Here is a 6,000-nt window from a genome sequence, read left to right on the forward strand (position 1 = left end):
CTAAGATAATTGCATTCTGAGCTATGAGCAGTGAGGTCCTCAATATATAAATTTGAAGAAGGGGGTACATAATTCAGCCTATGACAATTATTGAGCTCTCAACACCAAAGAATGCATAAGAAAAGAAATCGCATACATTATGGAAACAGGCAGATAAAAATTTCAAGTTTCACTAGAAGTTAGGAAGTGACACCTGTGTCACAAAGTAACTCCCCAATTGCTGAAAGCATTTTAATGAACAGAAATTATATACCAGGAATCATCACAACTCTCCATTCTATTTTTTTTTCCTTATTTTGAACTCTCAACTTCCTTTCTTTATATATGACCCAAAATAGGTATTTAGTAAACCCTTTCAAGATATTTTATTTATAATTACTTATGTGTGTCATAACCTATCCAGCAAGAAATACCCACTTAACCATGACAGTAGTTGAAAGAGTAGATGAGTGAACATCTATTTCAGCCTTAAGATCGTCCAGTTTTTTTTAACAAGTGAAGGGTGGTCAATTTAATGTCAGTTATAATGTCTCCCTTTATATAATCTTTAAATGGCAAAAGGAATTTATTTGATCATTTTTATTCTGAAGTATATTGCTTCTCAAGTAGCTCACTGGTAAAGAATCCATTTACCATTGCAGGAAACACAGTAGACATGGGGTCGATCCCTGGATAGGGACGATCCCCTGGAGAAGGAAATAACAACCCACCCCAGTATTCCTGCCTGGAAAATCCATGGACAGGGTAGCCTGGCAGGCCTACAGTCCATGGAATTACAAAGAGACCATGACTTGGTGACTGAAAATGCACAATTCTGAAGTATAAAAGGAAGAATTCCATCCTTTATAAAATGATTTATAGTGTTTCAGTTCAGTTCTGTTCAGTCACTCAGTTGTGTTTGACTCTTTGCGACCCCATGAACCGCAGCACGCCAGGCCTCCCTGTCCATCACCAACTCCCAGAGTCCACCCAAACCCATGTCCATCGAGTTGGTGATGCCATCCAACCATCTCATCCTCTGTCATCCCCTTCTCCTCTTGCCCTCAATCTTTCCCAGTATCAGAGTCTTTTCAAATGAGTCAGCTCTTCGCATGAGGTGGCCAAACTACTGGAGTCTGAGCTTCAACATCAGTCCTTCCAATGAACACCCAGGACTGATCTCCTTTAGGATGGACTGGTTGGATCTCCTTTCAGTCCAAGGGACTCTCAAGAGTCTTCTCCAACACCACAGTCAAAAGCATCAATTCTTTGGCACTTAGCTTTCTTTATAGTCCAACTCTCACATCCATACAAGACAACTGGAAAAACCATAACCTTGACTAGATGGACCTTTGTTATAGTGTTGACCACCCTCATAACAAGCTGGAATCAAGATTGCCGGGAGAAATATCAATAACCTCAGATATGCAGATGACACCACCCTTATGGCAGAAAGTGAAGAGGAACTAAAAAGCCTCTTGATGAAAGTGAAAGAGGAGACTGAAAAAGTTGGCTTAAAGTTCAACATTCAGAAAACTAAGATCATGGCATCTGGTCCCAGCATTTCATGGCAAATAGATGGGGAAACAGTGGAAACAGTGTCAGACTTTATTTTTCTGGGCTCCAAAATCACTGTAGATGGTGAGTGCAGCCATGAAATTAAAAGACGCTTACTCCTTGGAAGGAAAGTTATGACCAACCTAGATAGCATATTCACAAGCAGAAACATTACTTTGCCAACAAAGGTCCATCTAGTCAAGGCTATGGTTTTTCCAGTAGTCATGTATGGATGTGAGAGTTGGACTGTGAAGAAAGCTGAGTGCCAAAGAATTGATGCTTTTGAACTGTGGTGTTGGAGAAGACTCTTGAGAGTCCCTTGGACTGCAGGGAGATCCAACCAGTCCATTCTGAAGGAGATCAGTTCTGGGTGTTCTTTGGTAAGAATGATGCTAAAGCTGAAACTCCAGTCCTTTGGCCACCTGTTGAGAAGAGCTGACTCATTGGAAAAGACTCTGATGCTGAGAGGGATTGGGGGCAGGAGGAAAAGGGGACGACAGAGGATGAGATGGTTGGATGGCATCACTGACTCGATGGACATGAGTTTGAGTGAACTCTGGGAGTTGGTAACGGACAGGGAGGCCTGGCGTGCTGCGATCATGGGGTCACAAAGAGTCAGACACGACTGAGCGATTGAACTGAACTGAACCCTCATAACCCTTTCTTCTCACCATCACAGGTAAAGTTTGGAGGTAAAAATTGGATAAGAAAAGAAATGTGGCTTATTTCACTTCCTCTATTCCTTCCACATCCCACGTGTTAAAACATAGTCACCAGAGTTTGCACTGCATATTTTAGGTTATGCTTTACTGTTTCTCATGAAGTTCAGTCAATGAAGAGTGCATCTTTTTGTTTTGTTCTAGGTTCAGTATTGACGGAAGTGGAGAATGTGCCTGCATGTTTCAGAAGGGCATAAGTAGTGGCAATTGTAGTGATGCAAGAAAGTACACATGCAGCAGAAAAGGGTTTTGTCCTTAGATAAAGAGTTTTTCCCATACAGAAAATAAAGTGATTAAAGAAAACCTTATCTTTTTATACTTTATAAATTCATGTTGTTGCATTTTCTTTTCCATCAGACGTACTTTTTTTTGAAGTTCACTGATGAAATATTCAATCATTCTTATCTTCATTTAAATATTTATCTGAGAAGACAAGAGTCAAGGTGGTGGATTAGTAGAGTGTGGAGTTTGCCTCTCCCCACAAATGCATCAAGAGTAGAACTACAGGGACTACCCTGGTAGTCCAGTGACTAAGACTTTGCACTCCCAATTCAGTGGGTCCAGGTTCAATACCTGGTCAGGAAACTAGACCCCACATGCAGCCATATATATACATATATTTAAAGCAGTACATTTATAAATGGAGTAATTTTCGAAGAGCAACTGTTGAACACTATTAGAGGAATTTGGACACCTAAAAAGACAAGAAAAAGTCCTCACACAACTGGGTTGGACAAAAGAAAGGCAGAAAAAGAAGAGGAAACAGGAAGGGACCAGGACCCCACGGAATATTTGAAAAAGAGGAAATCAACTTGTAATCTACACATGAACCACCTCTGAAATGTCCAGTTCAACACATTTTATTAAATTTTATTAGATGATGTCACATTTTTGGTGGAAATATAAATTGGTATAATCTCTTTGGAAAGCAATTTAGCCAGATCCATCACAATTTACATGCATAGTCTTTGACTCCACTTACAAGATTTAGTCCTCTAGATACACTTGAAGATGTATCCAAAGATAAATGTAAATGGATTTGTACTTAGAAGACTGAGAAAGAACCATAGTATCTAAAGGAGCAAACTAGATTTGTTTTACCCATACAGAATACCTTATATTCATATAATTCTTAAAAAGGAGTTATATGAAAATCTTTTAAGATTTATTGTTAAAAAAGAAGGTGCAGAATAATATACATTATATGTTAATATTTGTACAAAAATATAAACACCCGTATGTGAACATATGTGTATAAATATATGTGTGTGTGTTAATCTCTCATTGTGTCCAACTCTTTGAACCCCATGGACTATAGCCTGCCAGGCTCCTCTGTCCATGGGATTTTCCAGGCAAGAATACTGGAGACGGTTGCCATTCCTTTCTTCAGGGGACCTTCCTGATCCAGGGATTTAATCCAGGTCTCCTGCACTGCTAGCATAGGAGTGATGAGTGTGTGATTTCTAACATTTTCTTTTATTAAACAGAAACTCAAGATATAGTTCTCACAGAGAACAAAAAATAGACATTAAATGTGCTATTTAAATTTTACAAGTGACCACTGAATACACACACATACAAAAGTATGTGTGTGTGTTTGTGTATAGATAAGAATCAAATAAGAAGAAGTAGGGCTGCTATTTTCCTCAGGGTTTTTATTGATAATCCTCAGTTATCAATAAGAAATTTAAAAGATAGTATCTATAAAATATAATATATTTTTGATAGTTTCTTTTGGAACCACCAGAAAAACCACAAACAGTAATATAACTTCATCCTTTTATTTCTTAGTAAGAAGATTTATTTTAAACACCTTTTATTACATTAACAAATATTTTGAAAAAAAAATTTTTTTTATTTTATTTTACTTTACAATACTGTATTGGTTTTGCCATACATCAACATGAATCCGCCACTGGTGTACATGAGTTCCCAATCCTGAACCCCCCTCCCACCTCCCTCTCCATATCATCTCTCTGGGTCATCCCAGTGCACCAGCCCCAAGCATCCTGTGTCCTGCATCGAACCTAGACTGGCGATTCGTTTCTTATATGATATGATACACATTTCAATGCCATTCTCCCAAATCATCCCACCCTCTCCCTCTCCCACAGAGTCCAAAAGACTGTTCTATACATCTGTGTCTCTTTTGCTGTCTCGCATACAGGAATATCATTTCCATCTTTCTAAATTCCATATATATTTGTTAGTATACTGTATTGGTGTTTTTCTTTCTGGCTTACTTCACTCTGTATAATCGGCTCCAGTTTCATCCACCTCATTAGAACTGATTTAAGGCAAAACAAATCATCAGTCTTTTAGATACCTTATAAGTAAACAGCAGTCTTTCTGTTGGTGCTTTTTGTATTGCTAAAGGTTGGAAGTTGCCATTTCAACATAAGCCAACCCAGAGAGTATGGCATGGGATTATTCACTAATAATAAAGTACAAAGCAGAAACCCTCAAGGTCAACCAGAAGACCCCAAAATAGGCTGCTGCTGCTGCTGCTAAGTCACTTCAGTTGTATCCGACTCTGTGCGACCCCATAGATGGCAGCCCACCAGGCTTCCCTGTCCCTGGGATTCTCCAGGCAAGAATACTGGAGTGGGTTGCCATTTCCTTCTCCAATGTGTGAAAGTGAAAAGTGAAATGGAAGTCGCTCAGTCATGTCCGACTCTTTGCGACCCTATGGACTGCAGCCCACCAGGCTCCTCTGTCCATGGGATTTTCCAGGCAAGAGTACTGGAGTAGGGTGCCATTGCCTTCTAAATATATTTAAATTCTCTAGCAGATAGAGGATAAAGAAAACTACATGTGTGAAATATTGAAGAAAAATAATGTAGCTCTAAAGAAGCTTGGATTTAGGTGTGGAATCAATGCTCACTGAGAATCTGTAATGTAGAAAACAGCCTCACCATCTTTGTTTCTGGATATCCCATGACCATACTCCCCAGGTGGAAAAGTAGAGTCACTAGTTTAATGTCACCCCAGAAACTGAAGTGGGTCAAATAATCTGTATTTTTAAAGTATGACCAGGTAATCACAGCATTCTGATAAGTTACCAGGCCCTAGTAGTATTGATACATATGAGTATTTTGTTGCCTCTGTCAGGTTTAAGGAAAACAACAATGGTGATTGCAAGGCAAAATGTGTGGTGCTTTAATACAAGTCCTCAACCACCAGGATCTAATGCCCTGTGATGTGAAGTGGAGCTGATGTAGTAACAATAGGCATAAAAGTACACAATACATGTAATGTTCTTGAATCATCTCAAAACCAATCCCAGCCCTCCACCCCCATTCATGAAAAAATTGTCTTACAGGAAACCTGTCCCTGTTGCCTAAAAGGGTGGGGATTTAAGAGACATGTAAGTAAGACTGTGAGGGAACACATAAGGGGAATTCAGTAAAGTTGCTCAGTCGTGTCCGACTCTTTGTGACCCCATGAACCAAGCACTGCAGGCCTCCCTGTCCATCACCAACTCCTGGAATCCACCCAAACCCATGTCCATTGAGTCGGTGATGCCATCCAACTATCTCATCCTCTGTTGTCCCCTTCTCCTCCTGCCCTCAATCTTTCCCAGCATCAGGGTCTTTCCAAATGAGTCAGCTCTTCACATTAGGTGGCCAAAGTATTGAAGTTTCAGCTTCAGCATCAGTCCTTCCAATGAACACCCAGGCCTGATCTCCTTCAGGATGGACTGGTTGGATCTCCTTACAGTCCAAGGGACTCTCCAACGCCACAG

The sequence above is a fragment of the Capricornis sumatraensis genome, chromosome 4 (genome assembly GCF_032405125.1).
Source record: "Capricornis sumatraensis isolate serow.1 chromosome 4, serow.2, whole genome shotgun sequence".
Lineage (NCBI taxonomy): Eukaryota > Metazoa > Chordata > Mammalia > Artiodactyla > Bovidae > Capricornis > Capricornis sumatraensis.